Consider the following 25,964-nt stretch of genomic DNA (forward strand, 5'->3'; position numbering starts at 1 on the left):
ATATGTAAAGAGTTATCAGTAAATACATTAAATGCATCATTATCTTTTGCAAGGCAGAGTTCTACAGTATAGATGTGTGGAGCAGATGTGCTGAGATTAACATAGAAAAGCGATAGGGCAGGGAGAATGGTGAGCCAGAGGGAGACATAGACAGGTTGGACTGAAAAAAAAAATCCTGAGAGGTGTTGGTGTTAAATTCTCTAACTCGTAAAGGGTGGTGCTACATAAACCCCCATCTTAATATTATTTCATGTGTAATGTCTCTGAAATTATTTAGGCTAGAATGTTGTGTAGATGTATGCTTTTTAACTTACAAACCAACAGACTCAGGAATTATTTCACCAACCAGGCAAAGGGCTGAATGTTAGGACTTGGAGACAGATAGTTTCTTCAGATGCTATTCCTACAGTCAGTGAGCTTCCGCTGAGATGCAAAGTCTTGGGGTTGACAAGATGTCTTAGTGGGATAGGGCACTCGTGGCTAAGCCAAACGCGTAAGTTTGATCTCTGGAACCCACACAGTGGGAGGAGAGAAACAAATCACATAAGCTGTTCTGTGAACTCTAGATATATATAATGGCACACATGCATATATACACATGTACACAAAGTGAAGTGAATGAATGGATAGATAAATAATATAAAAACAAAACAAAATTGAACTGCAAAGGCTCAAAATTTAACCTTCTGAAATGTGTCCTGGCTCTTTTACAATCACGATGTTTTACAATCAATATCTCTAATTAAAACTATCACAGTTGGAAACCTAGAAAACTTATGAGCAACTATTGCCACATCCTTAGGAAAACATCACATTATCTTCAGATGTGGCTTTTTTTTCGTGTTAACCAGAGAACAAAGGACATTTAGCCACCACAAAGTATTTTACAGGAATTTTCACACTGGAAGATTAACAGCATGCAGGGCTGGAACTGCAGTCTGCTGAGGGCAGGCAATGACAAAGCAGAACGACACTGGTAATGCTGAAAAGATTGTACGAGATGTGTAAAAAAAAAAAAAGTCAGAACAGCCAACTCATAGATATCTTAAAATAATACAGGGGGCTACAAAATACATTTCTTGCCCACCACACCTCCCTTCAGAATGACCTTCTCCAACCCAAGAGGTCCATGCAGCCTCCCTCTCTGGAGATTGGTTCTGTGCTGAAGATGGGCTATCGGGGAAATAAGGATAGCAATACCAACCAATGAATTCACACCTAGGCCTGAATCTCTTCAGATCTTTGATTTCTGATTCTGAAAAAAATACTAAAAATAAAAGTACCTTTTAAATAAAAATGATTATAAAGATCACATGATAACATTTGCAATGGCCTGGTATACAATATATGCTCATGGATATTAATTCCTCTTCATTATAAGAAATGAATTCACAAAACTGTAAGCTTTTCATATCCACAGTTCTGTATCTAATTATGTCCTCTGGTAGTAATTGGAGATCTGGAGGGATGACCTCAGGCAAGCACTAGAACTGTGGCTGCTTGTGATGCCACAGGGGACACAGAGTTGTAGCCTCTGAAATGGTCCTGGAATCCCACATGCTACAAAAGAACAAAGTGACACCATGTGAAACTCACATAGTGTCACTGAAAGGAAATCTTGCTTTCTCCAAGTCTCAAAGGAAGGGAAAATTCATGGACCTTTGTAAGTCTGACAATGGAAGAGGAAAATGAGGATCAGCTCTTAAAGATAAAACCGTGTTCATGGAAACAGACAAAATTAAGAAGACTGAAATATGCAGAAAGGAACAGAGAGGGGATAGGCCATCCTCCTTTCTTGCTTTTCATCTCTATGCTGCAACACAGGAGGTCTTAAAGGTTCTAGGGAGAACACAGTTCTGTCTAGAGAAAAGCTTACGAAGAGACAGGAATTCCATGTCACTCCTGCGACCCCTGAGTTGGGACCTTTAGTGCCCTCCATTGACTCCCACGCCATCATCCTCCCAACATAACAACTGTGCCTTCTCCTCATCTTTCACTTTGTGTTAGGAGAAAAAAATAGCATCATGTTTTGTGGATTGACAGCAGCTTTTGAGAGCTAGTGAGTGATTTCAGCTCCCAGGGCTTGGATTCTGTACCTATGAAGGAGTCCCACTGCAGTCTCACAGTGTGCTGTGGAGGTACACTGCTAACAGACAAGTAGTATTAATTCTGCAACAGTACTCACCTATCAAGAGTGGTACCTGAAGGGTTCATATTACATCTGAATATTAAGCAAGATGTTTTAATGGAGCATCTGTGTTTATTTTTAGGTAGATTATTTTGTATCTGTTTTTTAAAAAGGGATTGGGAGGACTTATTGATAGAGAGAACTACCTTTAGTTTGGGCCATTTCATATAAAACAGCTAAATACCTGGCATAGAGTAGGTACCCGCAATAAGAAATATCTTTGACATGGGAGAACCACTAGGGGCAGAAACGTTCAGAGGTGGCTGCCTGACCTGTGGTGTCCTAGACTTAACCGCAAGCACTAGGCCAGCTTTGCCTGTGTCCTTTTAAGATTGTCAATGGAGTTCAGCAGGGCGTGGTTCATCAGTGACAAACTGATGGTCACTCATAGAGATTGGCACTTAGATTGTAGAGCTCTTAGGAGATGTATTTTTCCCATTAAAAATAGCTGAAAAACAATACTGATTTTCTATGCCATTGCTATTCACCATCTCACAGTGGCATAATCCCCACCACAAATGCCGTGAAATTGTATGCAGTATAGATTTGTTTACCGGGTCTTTCCCCATCTATTTTTCAGCAGCTGATTAGTCTCCCTGGGATGTAGACACATCTCTTATCAAAAGCTGCTTGGCTCTTTCCTGTCTTCACACACGCATCCCAATATACATGCTTCTTATAATAAACTTGCTTACATGCATATATATAAACACATTTTATGCATATATGTTCCCTGTATTATATTCAAAGATACATTCCAAATGGCATATATATGCACTCTTATTCATATAGGAATCCAACTGGATTCCCAGAGGGAAATGTGGAACACATTGTTAAAATGTCTGTCTTCCGTGTAAGAGAAGCAGAAATGCACTGGCCATTAAATTTGCATACAGCCCCAAGCACAGAGGTTCCTGCTTGTGCACTGTTCTACTGTTCTTGATGACGGGCATATCTGACAGGAAGATTCTGTCAAGATTAGCTCAGGAAAAAAACACCCCCAAGGAGGTAATTTGAAGACATACTGAGAATTTGCCTCAATACATGAAAATAAACATGAAATTCTCAGGCTCTCTGCACATTGAAGAGTTCCCACCACCACCCCACCACACACCAGGGGATAATCTACTGGAGCTAATTAACACAGAGCCACAGCCAGCACTGTTAGAAGTGGGTTGCCACTCAGGATTGATTTAGTTGCTGCAGTACTTAAAAGGGACCAGAGAAGGTTTTGGTGTTAAATGTGTAAGTGATGAAGAAAAAATAAAAGTGAAAAACAGCCACAAAATCAAAAGATACTAAGCTCCACCCCAAAGCCGTCAGGGAGCATACCGAGAAAGCACTGGGATCCTGCTAAAGAAAGTCTCTCAATTATGTTTCCTTTTATATCAAAAGAATGCTCTCATACAAGGCCTATAAACTGTGCTTTGAAGGGCATGTTGTACTTCATAAACAACACGTTCCCCACAAGATGCTGGCAAATGGATTATACTACCTAAAAGCAGCAACATGTTTCATGTCTGTGCTTTGGTTTATCTTTCTGGTAATAACCTGTCTTAATGTTATTAGTGTTATTAATGTCTTAATGTTATTAATCTGCCTGATTAATAACATTAAGGAAAGGTCATCAGTGAAGAAAGGACTTCATATAATTGCCTTTAAGCAGTTTTTCAAACAATGAAGGTAGAATAAGCCTCTTTAGAAAAAGTAAACGTTATGGAGGCCATTTTATGAATAAGAACTATTCATACTACTCCATAGTAGAAGATCAAACTTGTTAAATAATGATTTTAGTAAGTATTTATTTTCATTACTGGATTTAAAAACAAGAAAGAAAAAAAGATTATTAAAAATCTCCTTTAAGTCAGACTTTGTCTAGAATTTTGGGTTAGATTATTTTCCCTTGTAAAAGAGTTTAGTAAATTATAACACCATAAAAAGGACTGCAAAAGCTTCTCTTATTTTTACTAAATAAGCTAGGCTTGGTGGCATAGACTTGCAATCCCAGATGCTTGGGAGGCTCAATAACAGGACTGCAAATTCGAGGCCAGGCAACTTGGTAAGAGGCTATCTCAAAATATAAAAAATGCTAGGAATATAATTTAGTGCTACAGTGTTTGTTTTACATGTATAAAGTCCCGACTTTAATCCTAATACCAAATAAACAATCCCATATGCAAAAAACCTATGAATTATATTTTTATGTTTATATTAGGCAACAAAATAATATGTACAAAATGCATTTACATTGAGCCCCTACTGTGTGCAAAAGCTGTCTACTATATCAAATCACTATGGAAAACTGATCTGCATATTTTTAGATTTAAACTCATGAAGGAAGACAGGACAAACAATGGAATAACAAACAGATGAATTACTCAATGGTGTGTGGCTGATACTTGGGCACTTTGCTGAGAATTATGATATATGTATGTGAACAAAATACTGTAGTCTATCTATGTCTGCCGTGAGGAAGGGCAGGAGGTGGCAGGCAGGCACTCCCTAGTTCTGGCCTATAAGGTGACATGTACAGTGAGTGTAGGAAGTGCTCCACAGAGAACAGTACAGTACAGATGACAGGCTGGGGTTACATACTGGACTTTGTACTTTCTCCCAGGATTGATCCCCACTGGAGCTGTTTGCTTCAGATGTTTTAAAAGATTTGCAGCCATTTTGTTGCACTTCCTTAAATAGGTTTTACATTGGATTCTGTAAAAAGTAAGAACTCCAACAAAATACTCAAGATACAGAAGTTTAGAAGAGCCATGTAGGTTCAAGCAAGAGACTGGCTTGAACTTGACACAATGGCAAAGCAGAGATTGTGGCTTCTGAGGATTTGCAATCCAATCTTAGCATCAGAATGTAGCCAGCCAACTGAGTTATTAGGTGGAGGCAAATGTCAATTTCTCGTGAAAATAAAGCATAATATTAAACACAAAATGTTATCTGGGAGCAGCTGATCAGTCTATTATAAATAGAACATACCGAGAGGGACTGTGACCAATCAGGACCGTCCTCTTCCTATACCCTGTGTCACACTGTATCGTGATGGCTCTGTCAACACTACTACTAGTGAGGTTTGGACAGGCTAGCTTCTATTCTTAAGGAAGGGATTGGAAAAGAAAGAAAAGTTTAAAAGTTTCAACAAAATTTTGATAATGAATGTGATGTTTTACATTTATCCTTTTCACTATTGTCCACAGCTACCCTTCTCTGGCCCAAGAGCCTTAAAAGCTCAACGTCAGGAGCCTGCTTTCCCTTCTGGGTCTAAGGGAGCTACAGGAGACACGGGAAGAGAAGGACTGGGGGTGTCAGGATGGCGCTCTGGAGCTGCCAGTCGCAGGAACACTTTCTGAACTGCCTTCACTCACAGGCTTCACCTTACACTGAGGAGAAAGAATAAGGAGTTTTACCTTTCCCTCCTCCACACTAACTGCTGGTGTCTCTCCATCTTTTCAAGTCCTGGCTCCTTCTTACTTTAATTTAGTTCCTCCTATTACAATTCTTTATACTTCTTTTTGTGGAAGGAATCCAGTTGGTCTTGTTAGATAGACTCCATCCTCATTAACATAACAAGAGAGGAGTCAGATTTTATTCTCCACACCAACACCCTATCCAAGACCCATGAAGGAACTATTGAGGGGGAGACCCAACAAGTCCCCCACCCGTGTGTGGGTGTGTCTGTATGTCTCTGTGTGTGTCTGTCTCTTTGTGTGTTTCCTTCTAAAGCCAACTTGGTAATTTTAACAAATATGCAGTAGAGCAGATGTCAGAAGATCTGAGATTTTCAAATCGTGGTCTCAAGGCCACTTCTGAAATGGCTAGATGTGCAAATTCTTAAGTTCTGGTCTTTTCTTAATAATACAAAGAATTGAGCAGCAAAGCCCAGACTACTAGGTTTTTAAAAACCTTCCACATGATCCCCAAATATACTAGGGCTTAAGAACTTAAGTTTTAGACAATCAGCATCTTTGTGTTCTTGGTCCGTCAACTGCACCCAGTAAATGTACTTTAGGGACTGAAATAAGCTGGCTTGAGAAAGATCTCTAGTGAGACACAGCAAATGATGATGAGTACTGCTCTATAAACTAATACAAAAGTCCTGTGTCCTGGCCACGTAAATGGCCTTTGATGACAATAATAATAATAATAATAATAATAAAAGTCCATTTTTCAAAAGCCAACTCCACTTATTTTTTTTAGTATTATAAGATAAGTTGATTTTCCTATGATGATAAGAAAGTTGATTTTCCTATGATGTTTCTGTCAGCTCTAGATAATTTTCTATATTTTAATTTCTATTTATTCTCTCATTTCTAAAAAAATTAAAGAATAAAGAATAAAGTCCTAATGTTCTCTTTAGTTCAAAGATAGATCCTTAGTATTTCTCTAGATATAGGATGTATGGGGATTGATAGAAAACAAAGATAGATTCTTTGATTTCAGCCATTTTTTTTAACACATAGGAAGAGGTTTCTGGGGATAAAAAAGCAAAGAAAAAAGTTATTGACCACCACTAAAAGTCAACAATATGTATATTTGGGTATATATACTGAGCTGGGATAAATTAGAGAGAAAGAGAAATATCATCCCTAGGAGGTCAAGTTCATCACCCGACAGGGTCAACCCCTGGTGTGCTGATGCCCCAGATGCAGTTGTCACAGGGGAAGCACTGTTGCATCCTGCACTCATTCTAGAACCACAAAAAACAGATTACAAAGATCACACACCCACCTGCTCAGGCACACGCTCCTCTACCCTCTCTGCAACTTCAGCTTCATTCAGCTCAGATAAGACCATACTCCTGAAACCACAGGGCATGGACTGTGTGGCATTTAGTATTAGCCTTGGCTTCAGGAGGGCTTGGTGAGCCCTCGGTGGCTGCACTCGGTGGCTGCACTCGGTGGCTTTGGCATGTATGTTTTGATGTGAGTGTGAAGGGTTAAGATGCAAATCCAGTCATCATGAGGTGTTTGTGGTGACTGCTTTATTTTCATGCTTCAAAAAAAGTGGCTGCAGTTTTACCAACTGATGTGTTACTTGATGCCATACAAGCCCCTAGAAACATAGCATAATTTCTACAAAATCAGTAGCACAGACTGCTCTGGCACTTCACATCTGACACTGAAAATCTTGACAAACAGATTACAATCAAAGGTCATTTTTTTCTCCACTTAAGAACACTCAGTGCAGAGTATAGGGCAATACCAGAACAGGGAAATGGGAAGGAGTGGATGGGGGAACAGGGGGAGGGAAGAGGGCTTATGGGACTTTCTGGGAGTGGGGAGCCAGAAAAGGGGAAAACATTTGAAATGTAAATTAAAAATATATCGAATAAACAAATAAATAAAAAGATGTATATAAAAAAGAACACTTTGCTGATTCAAAAATATTTTCAGTGAGAAGTGAAGCCAAGCTAAACTCCATGAAATCGACAGGTTCCTTTTATACACAGGGATGGATCTTCATGGTTTTGGAAATTGATTTTTTAAAAATCATGGAATTAGACCTTCTTGGGTGTGAGGCATACTTGTTTGATAAGAATTTTGTGTATCAAAAAATCGATTTTATTTCTCAGTAAGATATGAAATATAAAATTGTTATTAGTACTTCGGTAGGAGACATTTGAATACCAATCACATGAAATAGAAATATTCTGGAAGTGATAGTAACAGGTTTTAGAGCTAAGGAAGTGTTCTCTCGTGTTGTTTATAGACATGTGCCTTTCGTCTGGAGTGGTCCCCCTGGATCACCATTCATCAAACTCCTATTTATACCGTAAACCCCAACACAGTTGTCCATGCAACCTAGTTATCTCTGCTCCAGATGATCAGGTCACATCAACTTGGAATCCCAATTTAGAACAGAATTGCCACCATGATGGACACAGCTAATGCACTGAGAAGGGAATGGAGCTGCAAAAGTATTTCCAGTTCTAGCAAACAGCTCTCTCTCTGTAAGACAGCTTATTGTTCTAAAATAAACCAAAAGCTACAATTCTAAAAACATCATGTACTGCTTTCAACTCATGAATTAGGAATAAAGGTACACTTTTGGTACAGAACACATGCTTTGCACTGCTTGAATTAATACACCTCTGTCAATTATTCTCAAATACTGCTTCAAAGAGAAGGAAATCACCTTCCTTGCATACATTGCTTACATATATTCATAAACATATGAATTTAATTATATATCCTTACAAATACATATATACTTTCTATGACATATGTAATTGTACTTTATATTAGCTATCTAAGAAAATAGTATGATAATAAGGCATGTTTTAATCTCTGACTGTTCTTCATAGAAGTGGTTGAACAGGTCTCAGCTGTTAATGGCAGCAAGATAGTAACAGCACAGATGTCTATGGGAGAAAGTGCTGGATTTCAGGAAGAGTCTTCTCGTCTTTTATGCTAAGTACGACAGTGCTCTGCTCTCCCTTGGAAGGTCTGTCAGTTCATTTTAGTCTGAGGACGGTGTGAGGCCACAGGCATTACATTTCATGCCCAGGTGTTCTGATTCCCAAAACTCCAGGTTATGTTCCCAGACACTCTGCTGTCTCCATGACATGGGGTCATGATGCAGAATAAAGCCAGTTCCCCATAAGAACCTGAACAATTGGATATTAGACCTGCATGTCACAGTTTCAACACTACAGACCATTGTCTAAGTCTGGGGTTTATGGAAATAGCTCTGCCTGTCTTTAACAGGTCTGTAATGGAGCAAGTTTTTCTGGCTGAACTGAGTTGCTGAAGAGCTTTATGTGGTGCAAGACTGCTCCCTACAGGCCATGCTGTAGAATGACACAAAAGACAATTGTGCGGATGCAGAGGAAGAATGGAACAGTAGGGAAATGATTTGCTGGCAGAAGGGCAAGCTCAGAAGCATGTAAAGATTTCATAGCACACATGGGGATTTGAAATGTACGTTCTGATTTAAAGCTGGAATGGAGTCTTAGAGTTTTACATTGTTTCCTGTTTCATATGGCTTTTTATCTTCAGACAAATGTAAATTGCTTTTTTGATAGAGAAAATATTCTCCCTCAATAATGTAATCTAACACTCCTAATCTGTATGGATTACTTACATGGATTCCATAGAGAATCCATATTAATAATCTTCTCTTCAGTGTAGTGATCACAATGTTTAATGGTTTGAGGCAACCTTGTGAGGTGGCAGAGGTAAGGAGAGAGGCCGTTCATACTAAACTCTCTCTGGCTCTCTAAAGACTGCAAAACAGACTCACTCAAATATGTGCAATATATAATATATAATATTTAGAATAATTCACTTTTTATTTCTAAGCTGTATTTGTTCATTAGGAAACTGCCAACTCCTTTGATTATAAAGCTCAGGTGGTCATCTGTTTTGGAATAAAAAAATTGGTATTTCATGGAAAAATACATCAAATTATCACTGCATTCTCAGAAATTTTTGACACTTGTGACATTTTTTGTAATGCAGAGAATGGTTCAGAAATACATAAAATTTATACATCAGATTATTAGAAATGTATTTAAAAGTTTTCCCTTCAATTATAAAGATCTTCAAGTCTATTTTAAAATGGAATAATTATGAATATTATGGTTGAAACACATCAACATTCTGTCACCCCATATGTACAAATAAACATATCCCAATGTCACTCCACATGTTATAAATGAGGCCCCCAAAACAAGCAAAAGGTAGAGTGAACCCTCCTGAATCTATTAGAGATGCCACCTAACACTGTCGGGGAGTAGGTTATGCCTACAGATCTTTACTGCCTCTACTCATAAAGCTCAAAACTTGTTTGCTGGTCTACCAGGGAAGTTCCACACAGCCTCAGTTTTAAACACAATTTAGAACATATGCAAGTTGCACTAAAAGGTATAGTGTGAACACTTGATCTTGTTTTGAGTGATACAATGCTAAGTAATAATCTTAGGCAAAATTCACTTGGTAAGAGCTCAAACAAATAAAAAACGTTCAGGAATATTAATTTGCTAGTAAAATACGCATTCTAGTTTGTTCTGATTTACAGGCAGCTGCATGATATTCAGCATTTCCTTCTACTGAAGCATGACTTCTAAGTTGTTTTGGAAGGAATGTATGAGACGGGCTCCATTGTTGTGTGAGCAATGAAGGCGTTGGCTTGCCCGTCCCACCTCATCCCAGGCTTCCTAAAGAGTAAACGCTGCATATATGGTACTTAATTGTATATAATCATAGCCTATATTGTAATTATGAAATGATTAAATGATATCAATTTTATTTTAATTAAATAGCTACTCTTTTTTACTAGAAGTGATTCTCTACAATTACATTGTTCAAGAGAAATTTTATGAAACCGAGGACAGAGTCATAATTTTCAAAAGCAGATTCATAACAAGTTCTCTAGGAAATGAATATTTAATGTACCTAAAAATACTTTTCTTCTTGAATAGTTCTCTAAATTTGATTGTTACTTCTGCAACTTATTCACACTGTGTTCAGTTAGTACAACTGAAGGTAGAATTTCTAAGAATATTCAGGATATGTGAAAGAATTATTAATTAAAAGTTTTAAAAGTTTTTTTTTTAATATTGTTCTCTTAGGCAGGCTAGATGTTTAAGGTCCTCTCATTATTTACCTGGCTCATATAAATGAGTGTGCAGAGACTTACTTCTCCATAGCACAAGTAAAAGCCACAACAAAGACATTCCTATTTCACTGTAGGAGGCTTTATTAACAAGATGCAAGCCTAAATAATAAAAAACTATATTATAATTGGTAGTTTTTATCCTAAGGCTACCAAATCGAGTAAAATCATCAATCACTGAACATTGTACTGGTAATGTTTGTAGCAAGGTAGCCTGGTGTGCTGTGTGTTATTCAAACATATGCTGTGTCTGGGAAAATTGTCCGTGCAGGGAACAATACTGTTTCTCAGCTTACAGAATTCTACTTGATGCTTTCTTTTTATTTACTATATTTTTTTTTCATGCTACAAAGAATAACTTCTAAAACTAAATTCATGTTAGTAGCATGGATTTTAGACCTATCATGCCTCTCTGCGGCAAGGGCTACTTTTACATTTCTTTTACCATCTCTGCAAAGCTTACCAGCATCACGCTTTCAGAAGATGCCAGCCAATCAACTCCACTGAAACTACTCTGTTACAAAGGCTCAGTGATCTTTGGCATCATTCACTGTTTTCAAAGCCATAAAAGACTAGATAATAAATATATGACTCACAAATTATCAATTATGAAAAACAATCTGGTTCAGAAAGCTTCACTAATCTAAAAAGATGGATCACTTGTCACAAACCAATAAAGGCTGTTGTTTGTGAATCCAATGTTTGATTTCTATCATTTATACTAGGGAACTTAAAATGATTTTTAAACCACATAACTATGTGAAAAAGATTGTTATAAAGGTGAAGGTGGGTACTTGGGAGGGAAAAACCGTATGTAAGCAGCCATCCTTGAAATAACTGATATTTTTACAACAAAGCCAGCATACAAGACTGAATTTCAGAGACTTGGTCCACAAGGTCAGTGCAGTGAGAAAGCACTTGATTGTATTCTACAGAAAAAACACAACAGGAAGGTTAGCACGGCTCAGATGCTTCCCTCCTCCTTTGGGTATCTTTCAGATGGTTACTGTTTGCTCCCGTGGGGCCTCCTCATGCAGAGAAGGCTCAGGACTAGCCATCCACATGGGTCACTTCACGCGGTAAGGTGCTCAGTTCGCCTCACACACAGACTAGCACAATGAAGCTTTTTATCTTCATAATCAATTCATTTCCTTGTTACTTCATGTTAATCACATTAATCATTTTCTAAATGAAATATTTTCTAGATGTTATTAATATTTCATAATATAAAATATTATTTCATATTAATCATTTTCTAAATGAAAAAAAAGGATGTATAATTCTCACCAAGATGAGTACCCCTGAGAGCATCTAGGACCAGAAAGTTCATACCTGGTGTGGTCTGTGGGCTACTCCGTTACTTTGTCTGCTCTCTAGTATCTCATTATAGATTTTTTTTATATCTTTTTATAAAATGACTCAGATGTCTAAGAAAATCAGAAGCACATTGTCTACAAAGTCATTGATGAATGTATGTTATTTATTTAAGGATGACCATATTCCTATCTTTAGATAACAGATTTGATCAGCAGATTATCTTGCTGAAACCTTGAGAGTGATTTACAAAGGAAAAGTTCAATGGAATAGAACACAAGTAAACTTCAGTGACATGTGGCAGATACAGGTTGATGCAGCTGGGAGCACAATGCAGACATTGGGCTAATACGATGGGCATGTCAGGTGACTATCCAGTGGGAGCTGGAAGAACGGGAGAATGCTTATAAGCCGAGAGGCACATGCTACAGATCCATTCATGGACTACAGTGTTCAATGAAATGATTTCACCTCCTTCTGCCATCCAGACACTATGTAACAGACAGAAAAGAGAGTGAGCCAAAGAGCTACTTATATCTCCTTATATAAGCCAAACACAGCAAGGGCAAATAAATAATGAACACCTAATGATTTTCCAAATTTCTTTTGGAAGAAGGAGTCACAAACATTGCTAGAGAGAAGCCTTATGAATGGGAATCAATATATTCCTCCGTGGACAGGGAAAAGAACTGAAAAGAAGATTGAAGAATGGAAAAACTGAGATAATTGTTCAATTATAGAAACTACTAGCTAAGTATTCAACAGGAAATGTGCTAATTGACTAGACTGGAGTTTAGAATACGAATATGCTAAAAATGCTTGGAAACCTAGTTCTGCCTGATGCCCATGGTCAACTGCAAAATTGTAGAACTGTGTGTTTCTGTGACAGCTATGGAGCTTACAGAGGAAGGACCATCAGGAACGTCAAGTGATCAGCTTGAGGAATGAGTTTCACCCAATAATATATAACTGTGACCTGGAGGCACAGTAGCTGCAGTATGCCTAAGAGCCTCATACTTATTTATTTTACTCTGAGCACAGGTAAAGCTAAGCCAGATTCCCGAGAAGAGTCTAGGGAACACGTTTGATCGTCTTATAGAAGTGAAGTAGCCAGGCCACGCCAAGCAGGGCCGTGTCCAGGGTTTAGTCTCATGGGAAATGCTTTTATCCTATGGTTTTTGGATAGGGCCGGTCTCTAAATTCTATACAGTAATAATAAAAAAAAACATTGGCAATTTATCATCTAAACTTTTAGTCATTCCCCTCCCTTCCCAATGTTAATAGAAGCTAAAATTCGAAACAGTTGCTTGGTGCTAAAGGCATAACCAAAATATTCTGATAAGACTGCCCTCGGAAATATAATGATTACACAGCCCCTGCATAGCTTCAACAACCCCACTTTCTTCTTTCTGCCCCATACAATGTGTTGTCTATTTGCACCCATTCAGGACTAAATTACAGATAAAGTTACAGCAAATTTGTTTTCTCAAAAAAGCAGTCAGCCCTAATATCCCCTGAGTAATAAAAGCCTTGTCTTTCATTCAGAACCAGAACTGGCATAATTGTCTCCAAGAAACAAACTCTACTTCCTGCAACAATGGCCCTGTTCTTAAAATTCTGAATGGGGCCCCGCTCAGTTTGCAGGTGTTCAGGTCTAACGGGAAAGGGCACTCGACCTCCCGACTGGCAATGGTTGCTGTGGTAGGTAACTTCAGTCTGCGAGTTATAGCATTTTATCAGATAAGCTGCCAGAGTTTTCAGCTCTAAATTACTGAGGTAGGCTCAAGTGAATCAATAATTTATACAGATATCTCTCACTCATTCTGATGGTATAAAGATACATACTAACAGCCTGCTGTCGCCGCGGAACAAAGCCAGAGAGACACCATTTCAAAAGAAACCCATTCATCTATGTGAACAAAAACTATTATGTAATAAAAACTTAAAGGCTTATTCATTTTATTTTTTAACTGTGTTAGTGATCAGGGTGATGAATATGAATCTCAATAAGGTCACTCTGGAAGTATGGAGACTGTTTAAAATTGTCAACATCGATTTTTAGGGTCTATCAACATAATTTTTGGCCTATCAACATAATATAAACTCTGGGAAATATCTGTGTACCAAAGATCACTGGATTAGACTGTCTAACTAAATTTTTCAAATATTTCCTTACTGAATTTCAATATAAATTGCTTTCTAAACATGAGAATTAAATATATTTAGGAGCAATACACTAGGAGTATTGTAACTATAGCTTTATGCCATTAATCATTACCTAGGGAAAATTATATAGTGTTTTACACACTAATACTATGACATTTTTATTAACTCATAATCCCTGTGCTAACAGTGTTTCACTAAACAAGTAATAATTAAGAAGGCAGCAAATATTAAAAATGCCTACTTTAAAATTCTTCAATCATATTAAAGGAACATCTGAGCTCCTATAATGAAAGTAAAACCCAAAACAGTCTGCCTATGTGCAAGATCATCATCCACAATTTCTGATGATTATAACTACATCTTTTAGAAAATTTAATTGTAAACTGTTTCCTGACAGATTTGAAAATGTTCTTTTAGATAAGAGGTGCCAGAAATTGGCCCCTTGCCTACTTTTCTTCTGTTAGTTCAAGGCTGGACACGTGGTTGCCAGGACACATGAACTGGTTCTGGCTTCAGAAAGCTGTGTACAAAATTAATGGAGGCCACAGACTTGACAGAAGGAGGGAGTGACCGGAAGGAACACTCGGGATGGGCGTTTCCCTCCCCAGAAGAAACTATTTTCTCTCTTCCTTCCCATGGCCCCCTCCCCACCTTGGTAATTACAGGAGATGATCAAGTCTGTAACAAAAAAGAAAACATGAAAGAGAGAGCGAAGAGAAATGAAAGGACGTGGAGGAGGAAGGGAGAGGGAGATATTGAAATAGAGACAGAAGGGATGGAGGGAGGGAGAAAGGAAGGAGAGTGGGGAGAGAGACAGAGACACCGAGAGAACTCCTGTTGTCCTTCACCTAAACGTATCCTTTTCCACGCAGTTCAGGAGGAGTGCATGTACTCAGTTAACATCTCTGCCCTCTAAGAAAAGAGAAGTCGGAGAAAGAAAATGGAATGTGTATTAGCATCCCAGTCCCCTGGGATGCTGGCTGGCTGGGCTCTTCCTCAGTTCTTCTGATCTGATGGCCTTATTACACTGTTACAGCTTTACCTTCGAGTTTGTCACTAATGTCACCTGAGCCAGTCCTCGCACATAGCTTTATTGTGTGTGCCTAAAAATAAGAAGCCCTTTACTGGCGACTGAAATGCACCTGAACAGAACAGACTGCACTTATTGCTTGTCGCCATGTCTGGTAATGGATTAAAACAACGATAAACGACATTTTTCAGTTTACAATATATTTTATTTCCTCATTTCTTAAATTTCTTAATTTTGTCTTTTATAAATAAAGGTCATGTATTCTTAAATGTCACTGATACTGTTTCTGTAGGACAAGCATGGTGGGTGCTTTTCCTTATGAATCGTCCCTATTTTTAGGTCCAGTGTAGAAAACTTTCCCATATAACTTTATTAATTACTTTTCCATAGTGACACAACGTTTGTAATACTATAGGCCTCAGAAACAAAAACCTGTTTTGTGCCCATGCAAGGTATTTGAGTGTAATTTATCTACGGGTCCCTCTACTTAAGAACTTCAATGCTTTAATTTAGCTGTATTCACTTCAGTAACTCCAATAACTTGCTGCACCAAGTGTATAACACACACTGCTTCACATATTCTATACCATAGATTTTAAAAAATGTACCCAGAATTTTGTTTCAGTTCTGCCACTAATTCATAAGGAAATATACTATTACATTATACTATTTAATGTTATGTGGAATTTTTGAGTAGAATTCAAAGGAAATTTGGGAAGACAGTAACACAAGAAGTGTCCACTTCTGTTGTTACTCCAGGACCAGGACTTGTACATGCTGGACAAACACGAACCACTGAGTTGGTCTCTAGAGCAATTGATTATTCAAGGGATTAAAATATACACAGCTCTTTCCTAGCATTTATTAAGTCTAATGGAAAGTTAAATCACGGAAACTTTTATTTAATCACCATTATGTCAAGGTTTATCAGTACTTTGAACTAGGTACTCAAAGATGATTCATACTTAAAACAATGGAAATAAAGTTTAGCATGCCCCCCTCTCTTTCTCTGTCTGCCTGTCTGCCTGCTTGTCTGTCTGTCTGTCTGTCTGTTTCCCTCCCTCCCTCCCTTTCCTAATACTTAGAGACATAATAATTCTGTCTCCACTGAACCTGAAACACAGAGTGAGCTCTCAGAGTTTTTTTGTTATGGTTTTTACACCCCTACTTCACTTCCTAGTGCCTTGAAAGCTCAATTAATTAAAAAGCTCACCAAGGATGTGGAGAAAGAGGAACACTCCTCCACTGCTGGTGGGGTTGCAAATTGGTACAACCACTCTGGAAAGCAATCTGGCGATTCCTCCGAAAACTGGGCACCTCACTTCCAGAAGATCCTGCTATACCACTCCTGGGCATATACCCAGAGGATTTCCCACCATGTAATAAGGATACATGCTCTACTATGTTCATAGCAGCCCTATTTATAATTGCCAGATGCTGGAAAGAACCCAGATATCCCTCAACAGAAGAGTGGATGCAAAAAATGTGGTATATCTACACAATGGAGTACTATTCAGCCATTAGAAACAATGAATTCATGAAATTCTTAGGCAAATGGATGGAGCTGGAGAACATCATACTAAGTGAGGTAACCCAGACTCAAAAGGTGAATCATGGCATGCACTCACTAATAAGTGGATATTAACCTAGAAAACTGTAATACCCAAAACATAATCTACACATCAAATGAGGTACAAGAAGAACGGAGGAGTGGCCCCTTGTTCTGAAAAGACTCAGTGAAGCAGTATAGAGCAAAATCAGAACAGGGAAGTGGGAAGGGTTGGGTGGGAAAACAGGGGGAGGGAAGCGGACTGATGGGACTTTCAGGGAGTGGGGGTCCAGAAAAGGGGAAATCATTTGAAATGTAAGTAAATATATCAATAAATTAAAAAAAAAGCTCACCAAAACCTGGCATTCACACATAACATCAAATACGGAATTTCCTCCTACCCAGCACATTCTAAATGCCAAAAGTCTGGGGTCTAATTTTGTACCCCAAGACTTCCAGAGGACAATGCCAAACACCTATTTGTCCTTAATCAAGGATAATTTCACTTTTAACTTGACTTTTTATCTTTTATTGCTGCTATCTTTGAAACTTCTATTCCTAGAAGTGCGGAGGTTTGACACTGCTGATTTGCCTCTTTGCATGGTCAGCTTCTACACTTTAAAATCATCTCCATGTCCCCTGTCGTATGGAACATTCAAAGGCTTTATCACTTTGTTGAGAGACCATGTAGTATATACTTTTGAAAGTCCCTTGCCCTTGGCATGATGAAGTGTACTGTTCTGAGGATGGGATCGGAGTATATGTGTTCCTGGCACCTTCTGCATAGAGACCTGAGTCTCTCTTTCCTCCACGTGGTGCCTCCATTCTTCAAAGGCATCTTGCTTAACACTGTGCCTTTATCCATGGCCACAATGAGGAAATGTGCTCTAAGGTTTAAGGACCTGCCTCTCAGAACCACTGTTTGGAATTAGGAAGTCTATATCAAAGGCATCCAACTACATACCATCTAAGATCTAGGATGCTTATGATCTGTATATTTTAAAGACTGGAGGAATAGAATAAACCCAGTTAGTAGATTAGAAATACTCTAAATACAAGCCTCCCAGCTGAGGTACATTGTAGGCCTTTGTAGTAGAAGAACCAAACTCTCTATAAAAGATGTAACCAAGGCATGTACTGATTTAACACTCTTGATACCTACCTAGAAAATGTAAATGTGGCCACATGAATTGAAAAGCTTTCCTTGAGAATCAGCTATTACTTTACTACTATAACTTCAAAATAAATCAGTCTCTGATAAATTTGCAGTACTAATTTGTAGATAATTAGTAGATTATATTTATCCCTAGTAACCTGTATTCAAAAGCTCTCTCCTACTGACTATGAGAAATTGTTAAATTTTCTAGCATTTTTTAGCATAACTGTATGAAATATTCCTTCAAACACTTAAGACCTGCTGAAGTTCCCATGAAGGAGCTATAGAGCACCATAACTATAGAAACTATAGAATGATTTGTGTTTAGTGACATGGAATTAAAAATCATATATATATATTTGATAAATTGCTATGATGGAATTTTATTTTAATGGTGAACACATGTGCCATGCAGAACAGGCCAGAGAAAACTATCATAACTATTTTTAAATGATTTTCTTTTTCCTTCATTTTTTTTCTCCCCACCTTTCACGGGATAACTTAATAAAATCTGCTTTTAAAATCACCTAAGAACACAGAGGGCTCAGACAGTAAATATGCTGCAGAAGCTCGAGGACCTGAGATCATCTAGAGATTTGGAGGCAGGGAACATCTGTAACTCCAGTGCTGGAGTAGCTGGGCTCCTTGGGTAAAGGAGGATCCTTGGCGCTCCCTGGCCCACCAGTTTAGCCAACAGGAGAGCTCCAGGTTCAATGAGAGCACATATCTCAGACAATAACCCGGAAAGCAACTAAGAATGCAGTTAGAATTGACCCCAGTGCCATCCACACACGTGTGCATATAACATACATGATTGGCTACGGGTGATTAAAACAATGCAAGATGTGGATAAAATCCATGGCACTTTCACCACGAGCAAGAATAATGTTCACGACTTCTCCCTGTTGACCAAACTCAGTAAAGAGCAAGGAGGGCTGGGATGTGGAAGAGAATCTGGTGTGAGTTTGTACGGGGCAAGAACACATTTTTCAAAATGAAACAAATCTTTCTGTAAAATGAACTCTAATGTAGACAATAATTTAGTATGGGTGACCCAAATACCTTCTCCAGGCTGGTTTGCATTATATGTAAGCTATGGAAATGTGAGTGAGGCTTCAATACCTACACCAAAAAGTAAGCACAGTTAAGAAGAACTAAGAAGACAGTGAATATTGACCCTGGTTTCCACAGAAGTTAAGCTCTCTCAGCCCAGTTTCGAGTATCTCAGGGGGACACTGCTTCCTATGAGGGTACATACACATCTGTTCTTGCTAGGGCCAGAACAATCTTAGATGTTAAAATTATTTCTAAAGATCAGTACTCTGACAAATTGGTCTTTACCTTTAATTCTCTTTAACATGATACAAAAAAGGGAAAACACCCAAGACCAAATAAAAGGCAAGTTTGCCATCTATTTTTTTATTCTTTCCCTTGAAATAAGGGCAGACTTTCATTTTTATCCAACTATCAATATAAGATTTGATCTACTTCCTGTGTTACCCTTTTCATTCTTCTCTGATTCTCTCTGCATTTCCCTTAGAGATGCTGATGACTGGTGTGAACCTTTCCTCTCCTAGTGATCTCCGAACGTTACCCCCTGCTGAGTGCCACCACTGAGTGTGTCTACCGTGACAAAGGCTACCTGGCTCTTGTTATGATGGTCAAAGGTGGCCAAATGACGGCAAAAACAGCGACAACAAAATAGGAACAAGTTCATCTGCCTGATTTCATGCTGGTTCTTAGTCAGTGATGGCATGCCCTCACGAGAAGTGAGACAGGAGAAGCAGGAGAAGGGATCGAACTTCAATTTGCTAATGTTTGCTTGAGGTAAAAGGGTGTGGAACCACAGGAAAGCTAACTTACTGGCTAAAGTGAATTAGAGTCTTCCTGTGCTGTGATTTACTAACATGTGAAAGAGGTATTACTGTTGTTGTTTATCAAGTGGAGTAACTCAAGTTATTAGCTCATTATTTTAAATATTTTTCTTTGAAAAAGATGTTAAATAATAATGGATGGCAGTGCAAATGGACTGCTGCTTTTCTTGACAAGTGTGTCCTTCAATTTAACTTAATTTGATGCTATGCAGAAATTCTTAGAGGGAAAAATGTTGATTTAGGAATCTGGAGACAGACATTCCTTATTCATTGTTTAAACTATTTTATGATTGGTAGTCAGCTCAGTTATAAACTAGGTAGTTTTAAAGGATCTCATAATTAATACAGTGTGAAATGGGACCACACCCAAACAAGAAAGCAAAGCACACAGGGGGTGAGCTATGATCTGCCAGTCCAGCTTAAAGCTCTGGGAAGGAGAACGATCGCACTCACCATAGTCTTCCACTTCTGCTTGTGATTTGTAGTTAATGCTTACTTATGGCACAGAACAGCAAAAGTGACATGGTTTTACTATCCCTATCCACAAAATAAAGCTTTCTGAGATCGCAGCAGGGCACTGTTTACATTGTAGGATAAAAGAGGCAGTGCTGACATCACCGAAAGCCTGAGGCTAATCTGCCCTTTCAGTTCCTGAGATTGTAAATATAAAACTAAATTTCGGAGGAATATACTTTTTAAAGCACAACAGACACAAGGTTTAAGTGATTAAAGGGCACAAGCCCTATTCACAAAGAAGGAAGCATGGCTCTGACCAAGTGCTGGGTTGTATATTATACACAACTCTTTAAAACAAAGGGTCAGTGACTGCATGTGGAGGGCTCTGCTTCCTCAGCCAGTATCTGGGGATGGGCCCTGCTCCCTTGTTACTGGTTTCCTAGCTTCTTGAGACTTAGGCTTGGGTTTAACTAATGGTGATTAATCCTGAAACTCTATGTGTTCTCCATGACTGCTTTTCGAGGATGTTCTTGCAACTGTAAAAATTTGCACACAATGTTTGTGAAAGAAAACCCACCTGGTAACTTTCTGTATGATTAGGGCAATAATTGAGGAAGGATTCTTGCCAGGAGTTGGGATAAGGTCAGGGGGAAGGTGGGCATGTATATTTCGAATATCAAATTTCCATATGAATTTACTTTCAGCCTGTTAGAAATTTCTTACTGTCAACATTTTTGACTCTGTAAAAGGAAATTTTAGCAGCTTGAGAGGTATATAATTCCCTAAATCAATGAAATTCTGGGCAAGTGTTTTTCTTCACACATTAGTGAAGAAAAGTTTAACATAATTTAAAATTTATATAAATTATAGGTATTGCTTTCTAAATTGTATAAATTTACTGCTGGAGAAACACATGTTATGAATGGTGGGTAAAACAGCTTAAAAATTAGATATATAATTTATAAAAACTTTATGAGCACACAGACAGCCACACCAACTGTATTCATGAGCGTACACACACACATACACACACACATACACACAGACAGCAGCACCCACAGTATTCATGAGCACACACACACACACAGCACCCACAGTATTCATGAGCACACACACACACACAGCACCCACAGTATTCATGAGCACACACACACACACACACACACAGCAGCAGCAGCAGCAGCAGCAGCACCCGCAGTGTATGCATGTATGTATTCTGCCCAGCAATGCTTCTTTCTTTGTTTTTCAGGACTTTTATTTTGTTGCTGTGGGGAAAGTAACAAAATGTGTGACTGGAACATTTCTATATTTTTGGTTTTTTTTTTTAATGCTTTGTTTCTTTTACATTTCTATTTTGTTCTAGCTCTAAAAAAAATTGTAGTAACTAAAGTGCTTCTATAAAAATAAATTGAAAATTGTCATAATTCTGTTGGTGTGGTGTTCCTGATGTCTATTATATTCCCCAAATGGAAATTTCAGCTCTAAATGTGAAATACTTTTCACTGGATCCAGTGAATGATCCTGCATCTACTTCTATGTCTGCTAAGACCTGGACCTCAAGTGAGGAACCGATGCCTGTGCTTTTACATTCGTATTTCCCATTGGTTAATGTGGTCTTTTCAGTCCTTAGCCATGAAGGCCACTTCTAAAGCTTTTATAGCTTGTAACAATTGTTAGGCAAAAATTTAAGTTGTTGAATAGCCTCAGACTTTCTTTATAAGAAGCACATAGCAAAGCCTGCTGATGACCTTGTCAGGACACTGAGGACAAGGTCGGGCCCTCCTCTGGTCTTGTGGTTTCTTCATTTCTACACATGTATCATTCCTGTTTGTTCTCTCTACATCCACAATGGCCCAGGTTTCTGAGGAAACCTGTGGTCCCATGTGCTCCTTTACAAAACCAGGACTGATTAACAATGAAACACATACTATCCAGAAACACATGGGAGTAGGCATTTCAAGAAAGGGATGACTATGATCTAGTGTCTTTGATGAGTGAGTATAGATAGAATTCTATTTACAAACACAGAGAGAGAGAGAGAGAGAGAGAGAGAGAGAGAGAGAGAGAGAAGGAGGAGGAGGAAGAGGAGGAGGAAGAGGAGGAGGAAGAGGAGGAGGAGGAGGAAGAGGAGGAGGAAGAAGAGAAAGAAGAGGAGGAGGAGGAAGAGGAGGAGAAAGAGGAGGAAGAAGAGGAGGAAGAGGAGGAGGAAGAGGAGGAGGAAGAGGAGGAGGAGGAGGAGAAAGAGGAGGAAGAAGAGGAGGAAGAGGAGGAGGAAGGGGAGGAGGAGAAACTAGGGCCAGAACCCAGAATCTTACTAGAAAGCCTGCTGGGGCTGGTCAGGAGAGAATCACAGCTACTAGCTCCTCAGATATGAACATAAACAAATGTATGCTATGACCAATGACTATACATTCAAACACACCATTTTGCAGTATAAGTGCTATGAGAAGCTGATATCTTGTCCTAGTTCATGCTCATTGTTCCTCTAAGTAAAATATGTGCTTCCCATTACTATTCTGTGTGAAATTGTACTTTAAAGGCAAGAGTACATTTTTGATAATACACATCTTAAGACTTTTCATTAAAGTCACAAATTTAAATTCTACCTTTTTGTGCACTCTGACATTTTTTGTCTGGCATTTTCATTAATTTTGCGACATACATAAACGTAGCTGAAATGTTAACTGATCAATACTTTGTCTCTCTCGTGGAGTACCAGGGGTTCATTCCCCAGGGACCCCACAGCCGAACAGAAATTAAATGTGTAAAATATCAAATGTTAATGTTAAACACAGCCGCACTTGCTCTGTAACGACAGAAAAGGCTAAAACAATTCCAAATGGACAGATGGTTCCACAAATTATCTACAATCACATTTAAAGATGAAAGTTTGTCCTGTAAAATAATTCTCTGATGCACATTGAAGTGTGTCCTTTTACTGATAGCTCAGTTTTCCAATTATTTTTGTGCTCATTACAGTGAGAAATGACAGTACTGAAAAGAACAAATTTATTCTCTTTCTCTCCCTCTCTCCTTCCCTCCCTCCCTCCCTCCCTCCCTCCCTCCCTCCTTTTTCCCCTTTTGTCCTTTTGCACTCACTGACTTCTACAAGAACACAAACATCTGGTCATGAGCCTGTTGAAGATTAGTTCAGCTTGTGAGCTCTTTCCAGGTCTGCAACAGCTGAGCTTAACTTTAAGCCCCACACAGCAGCTCTCTATTGGGAAAAATATCCATCAGAAAATGTAAAAACCTAAGTCAGCACTCAGAAACAAGGCTGCTCCTTTCCCAGAAGCCTGTGTGCCTTCCTTTCCCAGAAGCCTGTGTGCCTTCTTTTCCCAGAAGCCTGTGTGCCTTTCCTTTTGCCATTCCTTCATCACTGATTTCATCTCTGTTGCCTACAACCCCAGCAGCACAGACAGTGCTGGGGGCTGGGCTGTGGTCCATATTTGCATGCTCATTGACACTGAGATGCAAAATATGATCATTTTCTTCCATTTGACCTCATTCTTCTGCTGCTGTTTGTTTGTTTGTTTATTAGAGAACTGAATTAGAAGAGAAGAACAAAATGGAATAGGGAAAAATTATTTGAACATACATTAAAAAGCTTTCTGATCTCAGCTTAAAACTAAGCTACTTAATAATACAAATGCATACCCACCACGAGGCAGGTGCAGTTAGGAAAAAAATGAGCCAAATGGAACCAAAATTGTAATAATAGAGCCGTGATCTGTCAACAGGGCATGAAGGAAATGATATATCTGCAACAATGGGCCTGGTTATGGTCATCTAATGGAATCAGTTCTTTTCAACGGATTGTCCTGAACAAGCTTCTGCTCAGGAAAGGGCAACTTTGAAACATTTTGTTTTTAAATACCTCATTGACTCTCTATAATATGGCTAAAAATCTTTCACAAGGCATTTTTCCTCATTATATTACAATTATAAGATATACATTTCAACGTCTTTAATAGAAAAGAATATCTACCATGCTGTGTGAAGCAAGGTACTTTTATGTGCCTCAGTTTCTTTATCTATATACTAGGAGAATAATAGAATTTATATTATGGAGTTGTTGAAAACATTAAATTTTTTAGTGAGAATATATATATATATTATATGTATATAATTGTATAAATATGTACATATTTATACATATAATATAATATACATTATATACATAATATATACATATAAATTCCTTGGCACATAGAGAGTACCTAATAAGCATTATTTTTTATTCATATGAATCTTTTTATATCACAATTCAGTCCATGCTTAAGTAGCCTATTGATAAGAGAAGTAATTGATACCAAGAATTTGGGGTTCATAAAGAAATTACAGGAAAATTGCTTTGATGATATTAACATGTTCTTATCATGATTTAATAACCAGATTTATTATAGCAAACCTTTATTTAATTGGAGTTTCTTCACACAAGAAAAATGTTCAGATTGGTACCCTCACTGAAAAGTTTTAGTTGGCCATTTATACTGGAAGCTCACTGACTGCTTAGCAGGCTTCAGGTGGTGGGAGAACCCATGAAGGCATCCCATTCTCATCCCCGTGGACGCCCAATGGGAGTCTACCCAAAGGAAGTGTGGTTTCCTGACTCATTACTTCAATCACATCCAATAAAGTTCATCCCTTCTCCTTTTTCCTGGTGCAATGCGTGCATGGCTTTCTCGTGTTTTGTCACGTGCTTTCGTGCTCCCCCCATGCTTTAGCTCGTCTCCTACCTTTGCTATCCTACTGAGTTCTCTGGGCAAGCCTGCTGCATGCCGCTTGTGTTTTCCAGGACTGGATCTGTTATACACTGGTTCCTGGCCAAGGCAGACACTGCATTTTCTGCACCGCACTGTTTCTTTCCAGGGTGATCACTGGGAGTAAGGTTACATTCAGGTGCCTGTTTCTCAGAGTTTCAGTGACTTCTTTTTTAAGAAGCAAAGAAGATTGTAAAAAAGGGCTACCATCTTGAATTAATTTTACAAATGACATTCTAGAAAGTTTATGAAGACTCACAAAACATGCTGTAATGTCAAACAATCCATAACACTTTCCTGAATAAATTATATAATTATATACATTTTTATGTTTTCAAATTTCACAAACAGCTGTGGAGGGGGGTGTTAAAGATAGTTAATCAAAAATGGCAGCAGACATTTTAAATAAAGTTTTATTGTTATTATAAGGCCTCATAGAACCTGAGAGTAATGATTTAAAGTATATGTAGAAATTCCCTATGATTTTATTTGAAACCGTAATGCCTCTGTGTTAATGGGAAATTAGAATATCCCAATATGTCTATTATGTGAGCAGTATTACAAGCGTATAGAGAGAAGGTCTTTTTGCTTTTGTTTTTTGTTTTTTATATAGACAATGATGATGGTAGTCACTTTCTTTAAGGAGATAACAAAGTGTCTATAGGAAGCAGGCTGCTGACTTTCTGGTAAGTTACAGCACAAAGGGACATATGCAGTCTTTGTTCCTGTGCTCTTACATTAATGAGGGTTCCATACAAGGGCTGTGAGGACGACAGGGCTGGAAGAACTGAAAGCACACATTCATCTGAGCGGCAACAGTAAAAACTTGATTGTTCCTCTAATTAA

General features: G+C 38.3%; 1 protein-coding gene across 6 annotated transcripts in view; it reads right to left on the bottom strand.

The window, feature by feature from the left end:
- The window catches only part of Mctp1 (multiple C2 and transmembrane domain containing 1), a 658,641-nt gene that overhangs the window by 146,722 nt on the left and 485,955 nt on the right, over nt 1–25,964 (bottom strand). The gene's annotated exons all lie outside the window — the stretch shown is intronic.

This window comes from Apodemus sylvaticus, chromosome 16 (assembly GCF_947179515.1).
Source record: "Apodemus sylvaticus chromosome 16, mApoSyl1.1, whole genome shotgun sequence".
NCBI classification, from domain to species: Eukaryota; Metazoa; Chordata; class Mammalia; order Rodentia; family Muridae; genus Apodemus; species Apodemus sylvaticus.